The sequence below is a fragment of the Schistocerca piceifrons genome, chromosome 3 (assembly GCF_021461385.2).
Source record: "Schistocerca piceifrons isolate TAMUIC-IGC-003096 chromosome 3, iqSchPice1.1, whole genome shotgun sequence".
NCBI classification, from domain to species: Eukaryota; Metazoa; Arthropoda; class Insecta; order Orthoptera; family Acrididae; genus Schistocerca; species Schistocerca piceifrons.
The window spans coordinates 296,379,209-296,400,482 of record NC_060140.1 but is presented as its reverse complement, the minus strand read 5'-3'; positions in this window follow the sequence as shown (position 1 = coordinate 296,400,482).

Genomic DNA, 21,274 nt, shown 5'->3' with positions numbered 1-21,274 from the left:
GTTACTGCTACTGCTCTTTCTTTCACATGGGCGTTGATTTATGTCACTTTTCTTTACAGAGAGACTTTGTGATATTTTGGTGAGAGTCTACCACCTCTCCTGAAAATCATCTGTTGGTTCTGCTGTGGTTTATTTGTAGGTCATTTTCTACAGCCCGTGACGTGAACCTGTTTAGCACCTTTTGTAGCTCTTCTTTGTGTTCTCAACCTATTTCCATGTCAGACGCATAAAGTATGATTGTTGCTGAACTGAGCTGTCCACGATGATCTCCGTGGCGTCTGCTGTCATGATGTTCAACTGTGTCCGACTAATCGGGTCTCCTTGTCGTACTCCATTTTTTGTGTTAGATTCTTGGATACGGTGATATTATCAGATATTTGCATGTGGTTGTATCTTAGGATGTCTGAAAGTACTTTCGTTACTTGGCGTGTGTCAGCAACTAACAAGCTGAGTTTTCGGATGAAAGTTTTTCTGTTAATAATGTCGCAGGCTTTGCTATCGTCCATAAAGACTACAAAACATTTTTCCCCTGGATGTCTTAGTGTCTTGTATTCGCTCTATTAAGTAGTTCAGTGCATTAGGTGCTTCTTCTTTTTCTGAAACCAAATGGGTTTTCCGGTATTTGGGCATATACTTCAGCGGTAAGCTTGCTGGTTAATTTTGAAAGAAAAAAACTTGAAAGATGTGTTTTGGAGATCTTTGCTATGCATGAGTTCGGGCTCCAGGTTTCTCCTTTCCCTTTGGAAAAACTTTGATCGTCGATGTTTTCCATTGTTCTGGTATTTTTCGTGTTCTCCTTCAGTTGTTGCCCGCATCTCGTGGTCGTGCGGTAGCGTTCTCGCTTCCCACGCCCGGGTTCCCGGGTTCGATTCCCGGCGGGGTCAGGGATTTTCTCTGCCTCGTGATGGCTGGGTGTTGTGTGCTGTCCTTAGGTTAGTTAGGTTTAAGTAGTTCTATGTTCTAGGGGACTGATGACCATAGATGTTAAGTCCCATAGTGCTCAGAGCCATTTGAACCATTTTGAACCTTCAGTTGTTGAATAGGTCCAGCCAGTAGGATTCCTTGAGATGCTCTGTATCGCATCTAGCCCGGAAGACTTTTTGCTTTTAGCCTTTGTTATCTCTTGGATAAAGTTCTCAAAGGGGCCGATTCATAGCGCTCAAAAAACCAGGGACCACCAGCAGTAAAAGGAATCTCAACGGACACGTGGGGAAACCATTTTGAAGCAATCATTAACCTCCAACCCAAGCAAATAGCATATGAATAAAGTACAACGGAAACAACAGAAAGTCACACTCCAAGAAATTTTTATATAATGTAGGTTCATATTCTCAGAAACAAGAAACGTAGTAGTTTTAAAAGAAAGCTGGTTCACACGAAGCCGGTACTCGAGTCATTTAATAATTAAATGCGATGAAGAACATAGTCTATTCAAGCAGTTTAGTAAAACGAGTTAGTGAGCCCGATACACTAAGCTGTATAGAAGTCGTAGTTTTCCTGCACTCTTTTACCTCTGTTGCGCCACTAGATAGGTGTGAACACGATACTTTTAGTTGAGTGCGTTAGTAGTCCGTTTTCGTTCCGTTCTCTCTTTTCTGTTGAATACCAACTGAATCATGTGTGAACGCACTCCCGCCCACTTCCCATTATCTCGTCTCCTAAAGTACTCAGCTATGGATCGCCAACTTAAGCTCACTGGAGTGATGATATAACGGCCAATTTTGTTACTGCTTACATAGAATAGAAGTGCCTGTGGAATTAATGTCTCCTGTCCAAAAAGAAACCTGTCAAGGAAGAAGGAAGGTCTCGCTAAGCTGGAAAAGGTAATAACGTACTTTCGACAAAAAGACTCTCAAAATTAAAAGCATCAGCTTGTGTTGTATGTATTCTCTTAAGCTCGTTTCGTCCTATTAATACAAATATGTCATACTCAGATAAATACAGAAAAGTACAGGAGATGTTTTCCTGTTCCATATCTTGATAACAACCTTCAATGCTTCATGAACTACCACTCTGACTTCTCTAAAGAATATAGAAACAGTTTTGAAAATAAGAACCTCCGCAACCAAGACTGTATTTTTATCTCGAAACAGTTTTCTCTAGTTGAAAGGCGTGTGTCAGGGTCCTTTTACTGCATCCAGTAGCAACGGGACACAATACTGCCAGCAGTTTTGTTTCTGCAGGTATAGCTTCTTTTAGGTCCGTATCGGTACACTGGATTTTGCATTCTTTTTCTGACAGAAAGATGAAGCGACTTTGTGATATGCTCAGAGTGGGAATGTAGTATTTTGGGTCTTCTGCTGGAAGTTCTTTAAGAAGTAAATTGAATGCTCCATGAAAATCCATTTTCATATCCATTTTCTCTTATTTTCGTTTTTAAGGTTCCGTACTTCAATCGGTAAAAACTGAACCCTTGTGGATCACTTTGTTGTCCCAATCCTACCTGTCTTTCTGCCTCTCTGTTTGTCCGACTGTTCAAAGCCCTTTATCTGAGGGACGGGTAGACGTATGTCGTCGAAATTTGTGTAGCATTTATGTGGTACGTGAGCGGTATAATAAACATTAGCTTCTACAACAATGCAGTCAAAAGATACGGCCATTTATGTCACATCTCTTTATACTCGCAAACTACATCGTCAAACCTATTGGGTACCTCCCGTTGACCTAGGATCATGAAACTTGCCAAGAAAACACGTTTCGCAGTACAACTAAAGGAAAAACTCAGAAAATTGTTAATCTGTAATCATATAACACGAAAAAAATTTATTTTGGCGTTTGTTAGCCGACTTCAAACTTGAAATTAAAGCATTCTCGAAAATATTGGAATCCGTGTTATCGATATCGTGCCAGTATAAATGTCGATATCAGGCGAAAACCGTCGAGATCCTTTATTCCCGGAATGGACGAACTCTCTGTATGCGTAATTAAATTTGAACTGACCCCTCAGTGAGCGAGTCCTACTAGCATCCGGCCAATATTTAATCTCTCCTTTCACCTCTTCCAGAATAAGCTTTGCTGCAAGAAGTACCGCATGAGTCGTCCTCGCACTCAAAATCAGCAGTCGGCACTGGAACACCAACTGAATCATGTGTGAACGTACTCCCGCCCACTTCCCATTATCTCGTTTCCTAAAGCACTCGCCATTTGGCTAAGTTACTGATATTATAGCTTGTACAAGTACACTGGAACTGAATCGTTTTCGGCTAATATGGAACGAGTTTGGATATCGTTTGCATGTTTGGTGGATGCATCTAAGGCTGGATATGCAAGCATGTAAAAGATTTATCCTTGTGAATTTAATGGTTCTTTTGAAAATAAAAGTTTGTAGTCCAATGCATAAGTTAAACTCTATCCCAGGTGTCTGTCTCCACTTTTTTTTAAACATCGTATATATTACTGTCTTCCGCTATAGTTTATACCTACTTCTCTGAATCTTTCAAATACCTCGCACCACTTTCATCATCATTCGTTTCTTGTAGATCTACAAAAACTGTGGATGCGTCTAAGAAAACCCTACCTCAAATACTAAAAGACATACTTTGATATACAAACAAGATAGGATGGATAATGTGTTCAGAGTTACTAAACAATGTCAGTTAGAACAAAGTCTGCAATATTTCAGGGATTCCAGCGACTTATTCATCAGATGTAAAAAATGTTGCAGTATTCTTAGTAACTAGAATCCCATGTGGCAATTTAATTTTGGAAATAGTTCAACAAACAGAAGAATGTTGAAAAAGAGAGTGGAACGTACCCCAAAAAAGAGACAGATGTTATGTCCGTCTACAGCCAGAGTCGCCGAGCAGTACGTGGTTTGACGGTGCCATACTGAGAAAACGGCAGCTCCCTAATACGAATAAGGTTACAGAATGGATATCAGCCCAGTTAACCGACTCCAAATTAAAATTTTAGTCTTTCATGTGCGGTCATGACGCTGATGAACAAGAAAATTTGTATTACTTAATACTTGGGTAGTCTAAATATGGACGACAGGAAACAGAATTATACATAAAATTATTCCAGTTAGGGTTCTGTTGGGCGCAATTCTCTTAAGTAGTAACGAGGTAACAATCTACACCTCAGAGAGAATTAATTTCATGAAACAAAGGTCAAGATATTGGCGCATCTGGATTTAATTTGTGTATTTATTTCATTACAAGCTGAGTACCAAGTGTCGTCCAGGTATGTATTTATTCCAGTCTTGTATTAGTCACTCTCCTCCTTCTCCCTCTCTGTTCATCTCTTCCAAATACCCCCTCCCCCTAGCCATACTCTGTCCATCTCCTCCTTCCCCTCTCTCTGACCACTTTCTCCTTTTTCCTCTCTCTGTCCATCTCCTCTTTCCTTTCTAAGTCCATCTCCTTCTCTTTCCTTTCTCTGCCCATCTCCTCTTTCCCTCTGTCCATCTCCTCTTACCTTTTTCTATCCATTTCCTCCTCCCCTTCTCTCTGTCAATCTTCTCCTCCCCCCTCTGTCCATCTCCTTCCCCTCCCTCTGCCTCTCCATCTCCTGCTTTTTCTTTCTTTGTACAGTTCATCCCTCTCTCTGTCAATCTCCTCCTCTTCCATTTCTCTGTCCAACTCTTCCTCCTCCTCCCTTTTTCTGTCCATCTCCTGCTCCACCATATCTGTGTCCATCTCCTCCTCCCCACTCTCTGTCTGTCCATCTATTGCTCCTGCTTCTCTTTCTACATTATGGCCCTCGACCCAGTAGCATGCTGCTAGTTCTTGCCCCATCAGTAATATGAGTACAAAGTTTAGATATGATCGATATAGGAGATTTTTACTCGCGGATTTGCCCACTTACGCACATGTCACATATACACTCCTGGAAATGGAAAAAAGAACACATTGACACCGGTGTGTCAGACCCACCATACTTGCTCCGGACACTGCGAGAGGGCTGTACAAGCAATGATCACACGCACGGCACAGCGGACACACCAGGAACCGCGGTGTTGGCCGTCGAATGGCGCTAGCTGCGCAGCATTTGTGCACCGCCGCCGTCAGTGTCAGCCAGTTTGCCGTGGCATACGGAGCTCCATCGCAGTCTTTAACACTGGTAGCATGCCGCGACAGCGTGGACGTGAACCGTATGTGCAGTTGACGGACTTTGAGCGAGGGCGTATAGTGGGCATGCGGGAGGTCGGGTGGACGTACCGCCGAATTGCTCAACACGTGGGGCGTGAGGTCTCCACAGTACATCGATGTTGTCGCCAGTGGTCGGCGGAAGGTGCACGTGCCCGTCGACCTGGGACCGGACCGCAGCGACGCACGGATGCACGCCAAGACCGTAGGATCCTACGCAGTGCCGTAGTGGACCGCACCGCCACTTCCCAGCAAATTAGGGACACTGTTGCTCCTGGGGTATCGGCGAGGACCATTCGCAACCGTCTCCATGAAGCTGGGCTACGGTCCCGCACACCGTTAGGCCGTCTTCCGCTCACGCCCCAACATCGTGCAGTCCGCCTCCAGTGGTGTCGCGACAGGCGTGAATGGAGGGACGAATGGAGACGTGTCGTCTTCAGCGATGAGAGTCACTTCTGCCTTGGTGCCAATGATGGTCGTATGCGTGTTTGGCGCCGTGCAGGTGAGCGCCACAATCAGGACTGCATACGACCGAGGCACACAGGGCCAACACCCGGCATCATGGTGTGGGGAGCGATCTCCTACACTGGCCGTACACCACTGGTGATCGTCGAGGGGACACTGAATAGTGCACGGTACATCCAAACCGTCATCGAACCCATCGTTCTACCATTCCTAGACCGGCAAGGGAACTTGCTGTTCCAACAGGACAATGCACGTCCGCATGTATCCCGTGCCACCCAACGTGCTCTAGAAGGTGGAAGTCAACTACCCTGGCCAGCAAGATCTCCGGATCTATCCCCCATTGAGCATGTTTGGGACTGGATGAAGAGTCGTCTCACGCGGTCTGCACGTCCAGCACGAACGCTGGTCCAACTGAGGCGCCAGGTGGAAATGGCATGGCAAGCCGTTCCACAGGACTACATCCAGCATCTCTACGATCGTCTCCATGGGAGAATAGCAGCCCGCATTGCTGCGAAAGGTGGATATACACTGTACTAGTGCCAACATTGTGCATGCTCTGTTGCCTGTGTCTATGTGCCTGTGGTTCTGTCAGTGTGATCATGTGATGTATCTGACCCCAGGAATGTGTCAATAAAGTTTCCCCTTCCTGGGACAATGAATTCAAGGTGTTCTTATTTCAATTTCCAGGAGTGTATTTAACACATATTAGTACACATATTTCACCTGTATATCTAGCGATTTTTGCCCTGTAATTTCGTTTCTGTGCAGCTCAATGTTATGACGTCATACCTGCTGAACTATGTCTTACAATGACACAAGTTTTTGCGTAGATGTAATGGTATATGTGGACACTGTCTGTGGAATGTGTTGGGAATAGAGTTATTAGTAAAGAAGTAATAAATTAAAATGTCATGACTGATGCGGCAGGTTTACTCACGAACAGTGAAAATGTAACAAGCAATAAACTTCGTTCCTTTCATCTATTTGTGGAGATGCCAGTGAGAAAGGTCTCGTAAAAGTTTGATATTATGTGCAGAGTTTGTTGCAAGTCAGTAAGTGCTCTCATTATCAAATACTGGATGAATATAGTCTGACCATTGGGGCGTCGTGAGCTACGCTACTTTTTCACGTCCACCCTCATCCCTTGGAGAGGTAGACGATTCTTATCCAGACATTCCCTTCTTTCCAGGCAGTAAGTGACATGTGTACCAAATTTGGTGGGAATTGATGCAGTGGTTTAGGAGGAGATGTGGACGGTACATACCGGCATACAAATATACATACAGTTTTATAATGTGTATGGACTATTAATATTTTACACATGTATTTTAATTTCTGTATGTATAAATATGTTTATCTAATGTAATGAACATTTGTGCGTTTATGTGCAATGAAACAATCGCTGATGAAATGATACTTGTCTTTTCTTACACGATTTTGATTTTGAAGAAACGGTTTTCTGCGTTCTGGCATCAGGAATCGCGCCTGCTGACAAGCGCAGAGCGAGCGCAGAACTTCAATTAGACACGAATGGAGCGCTGGTCTCTTGCTCGAAACGATGATGCCGAGATAAAGAGCGAAAGGAGAAAAGTGGCTGCCTGTTGTCTGGTTCCGTGCTCAGAGTGCGGAAAGCTTAGCTAACCCAGAAGGAAAAGGTGAAGGAAAAAAGTGCCCACATTCCAAGCTCTACAGTGGAGATTGACCATGATATTCCATTCCTACACGCAGACAGAATGTATGAGCAAATATAACTGTTGATAAAGTGTATGAAGAGAATTAAAATTTTGTAAATCTAAGGTGACTAACGCTGTTACATGGGAATAAATGGTGGACAGACTTACCGTAGAACACGGGCTGCGGAAAGGAATGTGAGGAGATTGAAGGTTCTAGAGTTCTGCCACAGGTTTCATCTAACTGTAGCGACCACCGCTTCCATTATTATAAGAAAAAAGGATATTCTTGAAAAATATCAGAAGACATGGAGATATTAACCTGGCTACCTCAACAAATTCTAGATGATGTGGCATACCTAGGTGCGGACATGGAGTTAACCTAGTAGTCGTGATCAGCAGGGTGAAGGTTTTTACTTTTGACTGTTCGTCTTGATGGCACATTATTATGCAGTTCAGAATATGACAGGTTAAGATTTACTGTCATCATCATGTCACTAAGAGTATACTGATATGAGTATCAACGTCAAATGTATTGTACAGCAGGTACACGAACAGGCAGAATGGATGAGAGAAATAAGTGAAGAAATTGAAAAATGTATGACTGTAGGGAAAATTAACACGGCGTACAGAAAGAATGAACGTATCTTTGGAGAAGTAAAGTGTTAAGATATTAACCTACTAGGAGCAGAAGAAAATTTCTATCAAAACTAGAATAAAAGGCTGACGTGTGACAGGCGAACAACAAAGGCCTGCGCGATGGAGAGCAACTGTCCCAAAGGACGATGGCAGAAGATAAGGAAGCTGATGTGAAACAAACACGTCGTCCAAAAATGTGGTCAGAGATTGACAGGGCACTGAATGAACGGAGCTACAACAAGACAGTAGCAGTCACTCACTGTACCTTCAGAGTTATAAAATCACTAGGAAGCGTAGTAACCAGAAGATTGTTTGAGTTAGTATCAAACATCTATGCAACAGGGGACTTATCACCATATATTATGAACAGCATTACCAACACAAAACCGCCTACAAATAGATAAACGTGAAAACTGTCGAACAATGTTAGTCTGATAATTAATGCTAATAAATTTCTTACCGGAATAACATACAGAAAAATAAAAAGAAAAGTGACGACTTTCTGAACGGAGATAAGTTTGATTTTACGAAGGAAAAAGATACCACTGAAGTTGACACTGCGCTTAATAATCGAATCCAGACTGAAGTACAATCGGGATACCTTCGTGAGGAAGGTGTCTAAATTGCAAAGTATAATACGAAGTTCGCAATCCTAATAATTTTGGGGCTAAATAACATATACAGGTGAATAATTAAAACGTCTAAAAAACCATGTGGAATTAATGAAAGTGGAAGGTGAAGAAAAACGAGTTCCTGAAAAGAAGAGTGTATGGCAGAGTTTGTGGCAGAAAATTTTCGCCTTTATAAGTTCGTGTAATATGTTTCATTCGTGGTTTATGGTTTTAATTCGTATACAGATGTAATACGTGCTTTATTTTTTTAAAATACAAATCCTAAATTACACCATTAATGAAGTGCCAAGCCCACTTTCGATTTTTTTAGAGGAGAGGCAGGAAAGCATATTAGCAGAATACACACTCTTGTGAAATTTTCTGTCTACTCGCTTTTATGACAAACAAATGACTTTTAGCAGCGAAAACTTGGCAGAAATCATCAGTTGGACTCGACTGGTTTTGATACTACCATTGAAACGAAGAAATCAGTACACCATTAAAACAAGAACTGATCAGATTCCTATCAAAGAAATTTGAGTATATGGAACAACAGCAACGACTGTGCACGGAGAAGATTACTGCTATTTATTTCTACTGAGAGTAGAAGAAAGATTGTGAACTACGGCGGAGCAGTAGACTGCGTAAACGCAAGTGACCATTATTCGATCTTTGTGCTAGGCAAGGCGATCTCTGAGCAGTATAATTGCATGAGAACAGTAATGCATGTATTAAACGACGACCAGCTGAAAGTCCGAAATTTGTTTGAACATTCAATCCGCTGGGAAAATTTTAAAATCCGCAAACTGATGCTACGCCAGGTAATAAATTATTGTCTGACCATTCACTGTTGTGAAAGAAAAAACAGTGTGTATTTGTGAATTAGACCAGTGAAACCAGTTTACATACCACAATCCAAGAATGTAAACAAGTTTTAGCGGCAGTACGGTGCGACGAAGCACAGTTCGAGTCATTAACACTAATCCTATAATTTTATGGGTTGAATTGAAGACTCTTCGCCATATGGCCAGCTTCCTTTGGGCCAGCGGAACAGCTTCCGCACCACAGATATAGCAATCATCTGCTTTCAGAGCAATTGCATCTCAAATAAGAGAAACGATCCTACATCTTCGGATGGTTGGTTTCACAACGAGCAGATGAATATTGATAAGTGTACTGAATAATACACTGTGGACAGTATTTAAATATAGATAGCTATTCCGAAAGATAATAATGAAACTTTTCTTATTCTGTTGATAAATTTGAATTACTTCTCGTAGCTATATACAACGAATATTTGCAGGAAAATCAAACAGACAAACTTTATCCTCTTAGAAGAGGAATGTTAAATCAGCACTTTCACTGTTTTCCTGATAGCATAACTTTGTTTAAAGATTACTTCGCCCTCCTGGTCTAACACACGGCTTCCCGGGCGGGAAGGAGCGCCGGTCCCCGGCACGAATCCACCCAGCGAATTAGTGTCGAGGACCGGTGAGCCGACCAGTCTGTGAGTGGTTTTTAGGCGGTTTTCCATATCCCTCGGCAAATGCGGGCTGGTTCCCCTTATTCCGCCTCAGCTACACTATGTCGGCGATTGCTGCGCAAACGAGTTCTCCACGTACGCGTACACCACCATTACTCTACTACGCAAACATAGGGGTTACACTCGTCTGATGTGAGATGTTCCCTGGAAGGGTCCACCGGGGGTCGGACCGCACAATAACCCTGGGTTCGGTGTGGGGCGGCGGAGGGGTGAAGTGGACTGCGGTAGTCGTCATGGGGTTGTGGACCACTGCGGCTGCGGCGGGGACGGAGCCTCTCTGTCGTTTCTAGGTCCCCGGTTAACATAACATAAGATTACTTCAGTTGTGTCAAAACGTTTCTGTACTTAATGAAAGACCAAAAATGTCATATATGAACATGTACACAGCCATGGGAAATACGTTACCTCTTATTTGCATGTGAAGACGCGAGACTTTGCCACATTCAGTGTAGACATTCGTTTATTCCTGTTTTACTCAAGCAGAACATTAAGTCTGTGAAGAGAGTCTTTCAAGCGTTGATTAAGGAGATGGACAGTTAGTCCACCATTCAAACATACAAAGTGAAAGAATATTATTTCAGTGTTAAGAGTAGTGTTGCTCAGGCAGTTAGATAATGATAAACGTTTTAGATTGTAGTTTGCCGCCACTGTTGCTCAACATGCACGTACGTAAAGCAATACAGAAAAGGGAACGAAACTGTAGGAAAAGGAACAAAAGTGCAAGGGAAACAGATAGCAGACAATAAAACCCTTTTGACCTAACGTAAGGAAGACTTAGAAGAAACGAAGGGGTGAAGTACTTAGTTCAGAATTTGGCTTAAATGCAAACAGAGCAAAAACGCAGATAATGAGACAGCAGTAGAAATGACGATAACGATTTGCGTAACATCAAGACTGGAAACGATGCATAATGGAAGAAATGAAAGAATATTTTTCTGCACAGGATGGCCGTGCAAGGAAAGCACTGGAAGAAGTAGAAGTAGTACGTAGAATGGCATCGTCAGGGGAAGCTTTCTTCTTTAGATATTGATATGAAAGTTAGCAAGAAGATTCTAATAGCGTGTGTTCGGGAAACAGTATTATGAGGAGTCGATACATGTACGATAGGAAATCCGAAGAAGAAAAAAGCGGACGGGTCTGTAATGTGGTAGTATCGCACAACGTAAAAATAAAATCGATGAATGAAGTGCGAAATGAAAACGAACTAAACAAATGTAGGCGAGGAAAGAAGTCTATGCATCTGCATAGGCAGCCAGGAAAAGTTACCCTACGCTGTAAGGAGCAGTACAGGAGAAAAGTCGTAGGGAAAAAAGGAGTATAACGCTGGGTGTCCGAGGTCAACATTGAGGGACGTGGCAGGAACGATCATTCGAAGCAAAACATTCCAGTAAAACTGGACTCTAAACTGCATGCCTTAAGAGTTATGAGAACGTGTTCATCTTCGCTACTGTGAAACACATCTCTACTACTGAACAAGTGCTCATAGCTGTTAAGGTATGCATTCTAGAGCTGATGTTCACTTGATTTTCTTTGCTTCGAATGTTCGTTCCTGTCATATCCCTCAATACTGACCATTCTACCTGGGACACCATGTATACAAAACATTGTTTAGAGGACTTTGTATGGAGTTTTTACTATGAGATGAATGGAGTAGCACTCTATGGGAAAAGAGCACAGCTACAAAGGAACTAGAATACTAACGCTCAAGAAAATTAATAGAAGAAAAATAAAAATCATCTTCTTTAACCCGATTTGTATCACTGAAAGCTATAACTTTGCACTGAATTCTAATCGCAGCCAATCGCTATTGTGAGAGAACCGAACAGCAGGGCGCAGACCTTACAACTTCCCAGGTTATGAGAGAAATTCTAAACTTGCTGGTCAGTATACTAGATAGATCGCATACCGTCCGTCCAAAAAGGTCCGAGAATGATTTTATTCCTGGTGTGTAAGCGATGTAAGCGCAGTACCTGCGGTGGCAGTTCAAACTAAACTACAGATGTGCACTCGTACCAGTCAGTGTTGAGTAAGCAGTGTTAAATAGTGGACATGCGAGTGTGTCTGTGTCAATGCTGTTGTGTCACAAATCACAATGGAGGAACGAAATGAACACCTTTAAATCGCGTGTTCACGGAATTCTCCAGAATGTTTTGAAGAAGACAAAATCGCGTGCAAAGTTTGTTCAGCACACCCTGACTCATAAACAAAAACAATGACGTGTGGACGCTGTCGTGAGTTGACCGAAAAGCAAAGCGTGGGCACCTCTTTTCTGGAAAAACTCATCTCGGGTGACGAGACTTGTCGTCATCAATACGAAATTCACATGAAGGTCTAACGCTCCGGCGGCATAAGCGACATTCGAGCCCATATGACGCGCCAGTTCAAAACCTGAAAGAAGAACTTTCTGATTGTATAAACGTTCCATGCGTTGTGCTCAGGTGGAGAAGCGTTAAAAACACCTCATTAACTTTTATCTAGTCTTTATTAATCCAGTCTCGTACTTGGTGTATGTAGAATAAACATTCTTCGTTTCAAATGATTCCTTCATTTACAAACATTAGTGTAGCAGGATTAGATTACGAAACATAAAAGTCACTGTTGAGAGTTATTGTGGTGATCCAAATGCCACCCACAACTCCTAAGGTCGTCGCCCTTGTGCCTCGGAGCACTGGCTTTCGCAACAAAAACCGTCTAGCGCGAGGCACGGTTCGTTACGGCCTCTTTCACTTGCAACTTTTTCCACTCCCCTGCGACTTTCCGAAAGGACTCCGACCGACGTGAGGCTGCTGTGGCCGACAATGGACGACGCATTCCTGCGGCGCTGTCGGCGGATATGGAAGGCGTGTCGCCTTCCACACACTCCCCCAACGACTCAGTGATCAGAACCTGCAGCTAACCATACAAAACGAGGACCACTGTCTATAGCAGCGTGCTTATACCAACTGACTACAAACACGCCAGACACTATGTGGTCAGAAGTATCCGGACACCCCGAAAAACGTACGTTTTTCGTTTTAGGTGCATTGTGCTGCCACCTACTGCCAGGTACACCATATCAGCGACCTCAGTAGTCATTAGACATCGTGAGAGAAAAGAATGGGGCGCTCCGCGGAACTCACAGACTTTTAGCGTGGTCAGGTGATTGGGTGTTACTTGTGTCATACGTATGAGATTTTTACACTCCTAAGCATCCCTGATTCCGACGTGATAGTGAAGTGCAAACGTGAAGAGACACATACAGCACAAAAGTGTATAGGCCGACCTCGTCTATTGACTGACAGAGACCGCCGACAATGAAGAGGGTCGTAATGTGTAATAGGCAGACCATTACACAGAAATTCCAACTGCATCAGGGTCCACTGCAAGTACTACGACAGTTACGATGGAGGTGAGAAAACTTGAATTTCATGGCCGAGTGGCTGCTCATAAGCCACATATCACGCCGATAAATGCCAAACCACCTCCCATGGTGTAAGGAGCGTAAACATTGGATGATTGAACAGTGGAAAACCGTTGTGTGGATTGACGAATCACGGTACACAATGTGGCGATCCGATGACAGTGTGTGGGTACGCCGAATGCCCGGTGAACGTCATCTGCCAGCGTGTGTAGTGCAACAGTAAAATTCGGAGGCCGTGGTTTTATGGTGTGGTCATGTTTCTCATGGCTCTGAGCACCGTGGGACTTAACATCAGAGGTCATCAATCCCCTAGAACTTAGAACCACTTAAACCTAACTAACCTAAGGACATCACACACAACCATGCCCGAAGCAGGATTCGAACCTGCGACCGCAGCGGTCGCGGGGTTCCACACTGTAGCACCTAGAACCGCTCGGCCACTCCGGCCGTCTGTTTTTCATGGAGAGGGCTTGCACACCTTGTTGTTTTGCGTGGCACTATCACAGTACAGGTCTACATTGATGTTTTAAGTACCTTCTTGCTTCCCACTGTTCAAGAGCAATTCGGGGACGGCGACTGCATCAACACTATGGAACACCTGATCATAATGCACAGCCTGTGGGGAAGCGGTTACACGACAATAACATCCCTACAATGGACTGGCCTTTACAGGGTCCTGACCTGAATCCTACAGAACACCTGCGATGTTTTGGAACATCGACTTCGTGCCAGGCCTTACCGACCGACATCGATACTTCTCCTCAGTACAGCACTCCGTGAAGAATGGGCTGCCATTCCCCAAGAAACCTTCCAGCACCTGACTGAACGTATGCCTGCAAGAGTGGAAGCTGTCATCAAGGGTAAGGGTGGGCCAAGAACATACTGAATTTCAGCATTACCGATGGAGGGCGCCACGAACTTATAAGTCATTTTCAACCAGTTGTCCGGATACTTTTGATCGTATAGTGTAGCACTCAAATTCTCGTGAATACTTCTAAGAATAAGTTTCCCTTTTTGTGCCTAATTTGATTGCTTTAATTTGTACTTCGATATCCTTGACATAGATGGAACAACATTGGAAATTTAGATCCGTAACACCGGTCGAGAACTGAAACGTAGCTAGCGAAACAGGCTGTATCTTTAACAAACATTTTAGCTGTGGCGCATTTCCAGAGGATTTCGTTGGCAGATAAATCCGTTTCTTTAATACGCGTCCTCAGGTGGGGCATACAACGAACGATAACTGATATAGGTTCCAACGTGCTTGTATATTCAAATTAGTAGAATGTCAGCTCAACAGGACTAGTAGGAGTAATCCCATCTACGTTCTGCGTGTTTGGATTACGTAGCGGGTTTCCCACTCAGAAAACGTATTTTAGTGTTCTTTGTTTGTGAGAACTTCGTGACATGCCTCGTGTAAAAAAAGGAAATATCTGTCAGTACGTGTTGGAATTCGACAGCAGCACAACCGTGTTCTATAAAGAGGAGCAGTTTGTCCTTCCGCGATAGTCCTACCCACATTGTTCGGGGTCGCAAAACTGTCCTGTGAATATGGAATCGATGTGTTCACGAGGGTCATATTCAACCCCATTTGTGGCCTCAACGGCTCCACGTAACTGGCATCCGAATGGACTGACATCTTGTTCCCACATTCGTGCAGGATCATACAGTCACGACACGTAGGTCACGAAATATGATTGTACGTAACAAAATAAACACTCTTACGGGCAGTGCGATGAAGCTTAGAGCACCACAGATTACGTGTACTTGGAGGGATTGTATGGGCTGCCACAACCACGTCTTATTAGCACCCCTGGAAACTTGACAGCAGCTGGTACATTTAAGCTGGTGTGCAAAATTTATGGAGGAATGTAACTTTCGCTTCATATGTCGCTGCCAAGTAACGTAGCTCCCTGAAACTTGGACCGTGCTTAGAAAGAGGTGCTACAATATAGTGCAGATAGTAATTGAAAGAAATACGGAATGACATGAACAGAAATGACACTTTTATTCGAAGACGATAATTACACTGAAGTCACCATGATTTATAATGATCCCCTGGACATTACAGAAGGCCGGCCGTGGTGGCCGAGCGGTTCTAGGCGCTTCAGTCCGGAACCACGCGGCTGCTGTGGTCACAGGTTCGAATTCTGCCTCGGGCTTGGACGTGTGTGATGTCCTTAGGTTAGTTAGGTTTAAGTAGTTCTAAGTCTAGGGGACTGATGACCACAGATGTTAAGTCCCATAGTGCTTATAGCCATTTGAACCATTACAGAAGGCGCCATATGATTCTTAATAGGGTGCCTGATCACCACGGGGAGCAATGCATGTTCTGCAAGGTCTTCCGATGCCTGCCTCAAGGTTGGTAAGGAGTTGTTGTCATAGGGCGTTCCATTTCTGCACCAGTGCGGTTGACAACTGCGGAATAGTATTTAGTGCATATGGACGTGTTGCAACCCGTCTTCCCAAAGCATCACGCACGTACGCAATGCGATTTGGGTCGGGCCAGTCCACTCACGGAATCTCTTGTAGCTCCACCTGCGTTGTTCGATGATGTTTAGCACATTGTCATACACAAAAATGAGGTTGGTTGGTTGGTTGGCTTGGGGGACGGGATCAAACAGCGAGGTCGTCGGTCCCATCGGATTAGGGGAAGATTGGGAATTAAGTTGGCCTTGCCCATTCAAAGGAACCATCTCAAATTTGCCTGAAGCGATTTAAGGAAATCACGGAAAACCTAAATCAGGATTCCCAGACGCGGGTTTGAACCGTCGTCCTCCCGAATGCAAGCTCAGTGTGCTAACCATTGCGTCACCTCGCTCGGAACAAAAAATTATGTCAGGGCCGAATGCAACCCTGAAAAGAGGAGTACAGTATCAGAACAACGTTGACTGGTGAACGTACCGTATTCAAAGATGTGAAGGTCAGTACACCCATGCAACATTATGACTCCATACACAATAACATCTGGAGCACAAAAGTGATAATGTTCGACAGTGCTGGACACACTCAGATATGCCGAGAGGTGGAAACATGTAATGCACCAAGGAACTTTGCCGAGTATGATCGTTTTGGTGGCCCAGGCGTTATGGTGTGGGGAGGCATAATGGTCAAGGGCGTATGACTCCCAACTCTTTGAACACGGTGCACTCAATGGCCAACGTTATTAAGACACTGTACTCCGTCTCCAGCGGGGTCTTTTCAGGGGTTTGTTTGGCCCTGAGTTCATTTTATGGACAATGTGAGACAGTGTTTCATGAACACAGCTGATAGAGCTGTGATCATGTAAAACGCACAAACAACAACAACAAAATCAACATAAAGCAATAATTCTCACGGTCACAAATATACTACTTCATACACAAGTAACAAAACTCTTAGAAATACGACAAAACCATATGTAAGAGTTTTGACGTAAAATCTTGGCAGAAGTAGTAGCAAGTAAACAGCGTTAGTAAGTAAACAGATTTACCAAAATGAGTGGTAGAAACATCATTAGTTCCATTTCAGGGCCAAGGTTTCGTTTTGCGTAAAAAAGAAAATCCTTATTAGTTTCAAATTAAATGCAGTACATAAACTACTCCTTTCCTGCTAGGCAGGCAATAGGAACAAGCAAATGCTTGGTTTTTGTTAAAACAGTACTAAGAATGTGATGACCATAATAACAATCCATACGAATTTTTATTTAATAATACTCATTATTTACTGTAAAATAAAGAGAAACCCGCTGATGATGGTGTCACATTGCTAAAACATGTATCGCAATTAGTGAACAATAAGAAATTGTGTTTTTGTTCAAACCTGGAAGTCCTAAAGGAAGTCACCGAAGAGAAAGTATTGTCAAATTTGCTGTAGATATTCATGTGGGAGTATAAAGCATACGTAGACCTAGAAAGTGGATAAATTATAGTATTGAAAAGAATATGCTTCAGTGTACATTTTGAAGAGCATGCGATTTGGAAACAGATACCACTGAATTGTTTGCAACTCCATGTAGAAATCAATGGCACAGGTGCAGAGAAAGGTAAGATATTAGTGGTGCAAGCAGGAGAATGGATGAAATTCACTCCAGAAATCACATTCACTGACAACTTCTGTACTACTAGAAAATACTATTCTAGAGCATGCCCCCAACATTCAAAATCGCGTGTCACTTGTCAATTTGCATACATACTCTGCCCAGCTGTCGTTCCTTCAACCTTAACCCTTTGTAATTTCAGTATCAACCAATCATGTTTCAACATCTCCCTAATTCTTCCTCAGAGATAAACGAAACTTTACTGCCTCTATCATATATTGCTTCCAGACTGATTCCCTTCACTGAAATAGCGTTAGCTGGATGCAAATTCCCTGTTCGCTCACTCTCTTTTTCATCTAACCTGTCATCATAGCCCAACCAATGCACATGGCCTATGTCAAATCTATTCATAGGCCTGTCCTGCTCTGTCGTTCCCACTGTAGTTCCCTCTCATTGTGAAGTAAATTTCCTGAATTTTGATCACAGCGAGGATCGGAAGACAGAATTCGATAATCTTCACCTTTTACCTCTCTAGACTGTGTCCACTATGTCTCACTTCCGCCCTATCGTTTCCGTTCTCTCTAAAATCACCTCCGTTCTGTTTGGTTGATTCATTGGGTATGGTCTTCATCCACAAGATCAGTAAAGTTCATTCCTTCTCTCCTTGTGTGTTCTCTACGATGATGGAGCATACTGTTCGGTTTCCCTAGGCCTCACGCCCATATTACCTACACTATTAAAATACATGTTGCAGCAATGACTTAAATGTGTCTGTTATCCATACACCATCCTACTAGGGTTTGCTGATAATGCGGTAGCAGCTTCACGTAAGACAACCATGTTAGCTCTGCTGGACTGAAGGATGTGTCCAAAAACTGATTCTTTCCCGATATTTAGACATATTTTACTGGGCTACTGATTCCAGAATTCACTAGGTTCAGTCCCATCATTATATCCTCTTTCACCCTCGCCTGCACCTCTGCCGACCATTAGTTCGACAGAAATGTATCTCTAAGGTCCCGATCTCCAACTTGAAGCTATTGATTGCATATTTGTCGCTGATTCTCTTTCCCAGGTAACTGCTCTCTACTTGATGACGAACTGGCCATGCTGAAGGTAAAGAAAAATCGATCTGTCCAACCTAAGCCTCTGTCTGAAGATTACTGCAATTTTCTCTAAATACTTGAAACTTTTGAACTGTTAGAAAAGGCTTGTGGTTGAACGATTCACTCTCCGATGACTTCATTACACAGTTTATCATAGTTCGGGGATCAATACGTGATCTAATCGGCGCGTGTGTCCGCTCTGTTCTATGACTGATCAATGTACGAGCTGGCTTTGCTCCTCCAGTATAGTCAGAAAGTAAGTGCGTGCTGCAGTTTAGCTCATCTCCATTTTCCTCTATCCATAACACTAACGTAACTCTCGCTTTGAAATTAACTATCTCTTCTCTTAGTACTTCCTCTCGTTGTTTTTATCATTGATTAATACTCCCTTGCTTATACACCTCCGCCTTTTCCCAGACTAACACTGGACATGTAATGTTCGATCCTTCATGTGTATTTCTTACAGCTTCCGTCACGACATCACAGCCTCCGATTTTAAGCTGATCTATTGCCTTGCACAGTTTCCGTCACACTTCCTCCGGTATCTTGTGCACAACTTCTTCTACGGTCCTAGTCCCTTTTTTACTTGCTCCATGTGGCTGTCTTTTTCCATTGCTTTACTTCGCTGATTTGCTGCTTCATGACCGGAAACTGCTCCAATTGAAGCTCACTTTCCTTTGTCACTTTCCTCATCTTGTGTAGCTAGAGTCTTCGTATATCGTTGTTGGTATTCTCTTCCCTAACGATTGGTGTGGCCAACATACTTGACTGTCACCTGACACATCATCTGTTCTCTCCCCTACCCATGTAAACACCAATTCCCATACTACATTCTCAATCCCTCTCACGCGGCTTCTGTACCCTCATTATTTCATTCCATATCATTTCTGTCTGAATTTGCCTGCTCCTTTCCTTATTATCTCTCCCGTTTCGTTTCTTACCCCTGTTATCTGACAACTACCAGATTCTCTGTTCTGTCCTCCCTCTCTGCATGAACTACAGCAACAACCCCATTGGCCGACCGGAGTGGCCGTGCGGTTCTGGGCGCTACAGTCTGGAACCGAGCGACCGCTACGGTCGCAGGTTCGAATCCTGCCTCGGGCATGGATGTGTGTGATGTCCTTAGGTTAGTTAGGTTTAATTAGTTCTAAGTTCTAGGCGACTGATGACCTCAGAAGTTAAATCGCATAGTGAAATCGCATAGTGATCAGAGCCATTTGAACCATTTTGAACAACCCCGTTCATCCTTGCTCTACTCTTGATTTTTCATCCGCATTCGCAGCAAATGTCCCTCGCCAATTTTGTCCCTAATCTCATCGAAACACCCTACTGCCCTACGACGTACAATAAGTGGATCACTAACGCCCTTACGTAACCAATTAACGCAGAATCAAAACAAAAAGGGAACCAAACCATAAAGCTGAAATTCAAATACAGGTTAGCAAATGCTCCGCAACTTATCATTAATTGTTACACAAGCTCCTTCGCTTCAAGGTTCCTTAAAGAATTATTGTATTTGCAACTGTGCTGCTCATCTGCCCTATTCATCAAAATTTTCTCCAGCTGCTTAATATTAAAGCATTTCTGACTACTAACCAGTGATAGAATTATTTTCGTCAGAATCGACAGCAAACCAATGCCGACAACAATATTTCAGGTACACATGTCGACGCCACAAGCAGAGGATGAAGAGATAAAGAAAGTATACGAGGTCACTGAATGGGTAGTTCAATACGTAAACGAAGATGAAACTCTAATAGTGATCGGAAACTGAAATGCAGTCGTAGGGAAAAAAGTAGAAGAAAGAGTTACGGAGGAACATAGTCTTGATAGTAGGAACGAGAGAGTAGAAATGCTGATTGAGCTCTGCAATAAATATGAGTTAGTAATACGAATACTCTATTCAAGAATCACAAGAGGAAGAAGTATACTTGGACAAGGCCGGTAGATACAGGAAAATTCCCGTTAGATTACATCATGGTCAGCCAGAGATTCCGAAATTAGATATTGAATTGTAAGGTGTATCCAGTGCCAGACACAAACTCACATCCTAACGTAGTAGTGATAAAGACTAGGCTGGAGTTTAAGAAACTATTCAGGAAGAATCAATGCGCAAAGAAGTGGGAGGATGAAGGGATATGTTTGACTGCGATAATGAAGAGCTCAATAATCTGTTCATTTGAATAAGAACGGAAAACATTGAAAAGGGCAATTACAGAAGTTGGAAATAAAAACGTACGTACAAGGAAGGAAACTGCGAAGATATCATGTTTTAACAGAAGAAATACTTCAGTTGAGCGATAAACGAAGAAAGTACAAAAATATTCAGGAAAACTCAGGTATACAAGTCACTTAGGAACAACGAAATAAATAGGATGTTCAGGGAAGCTAAGGCGACTTGGCTACACGAAAAATGTGAAGAAATCGAAAAAGAAGCGGTTGTCGGAAGGACTGACTCAGCATATAGAAAAGTCAAAACAATCTTCGGTGAAATTAAAAACAAGTGTATTAACATTAAGAGTGCAACGGGAATTCCGCTGTGAAATGCAGAGGAGTAAGTGGATAGACGGAAAGGGTACATTGAAGGCCTGTATGATGGGAAGGTTTGTCTGACGTGATAGAATAAGCAGTAGAGTAGATTTAAAAGAGACAGAGGACCCAGTATTAGAAACAGAATTTAAAAGAGGTCTGGAAGACTTAAAATCAAACAAAGCAGAACGGAATCGATAACATTC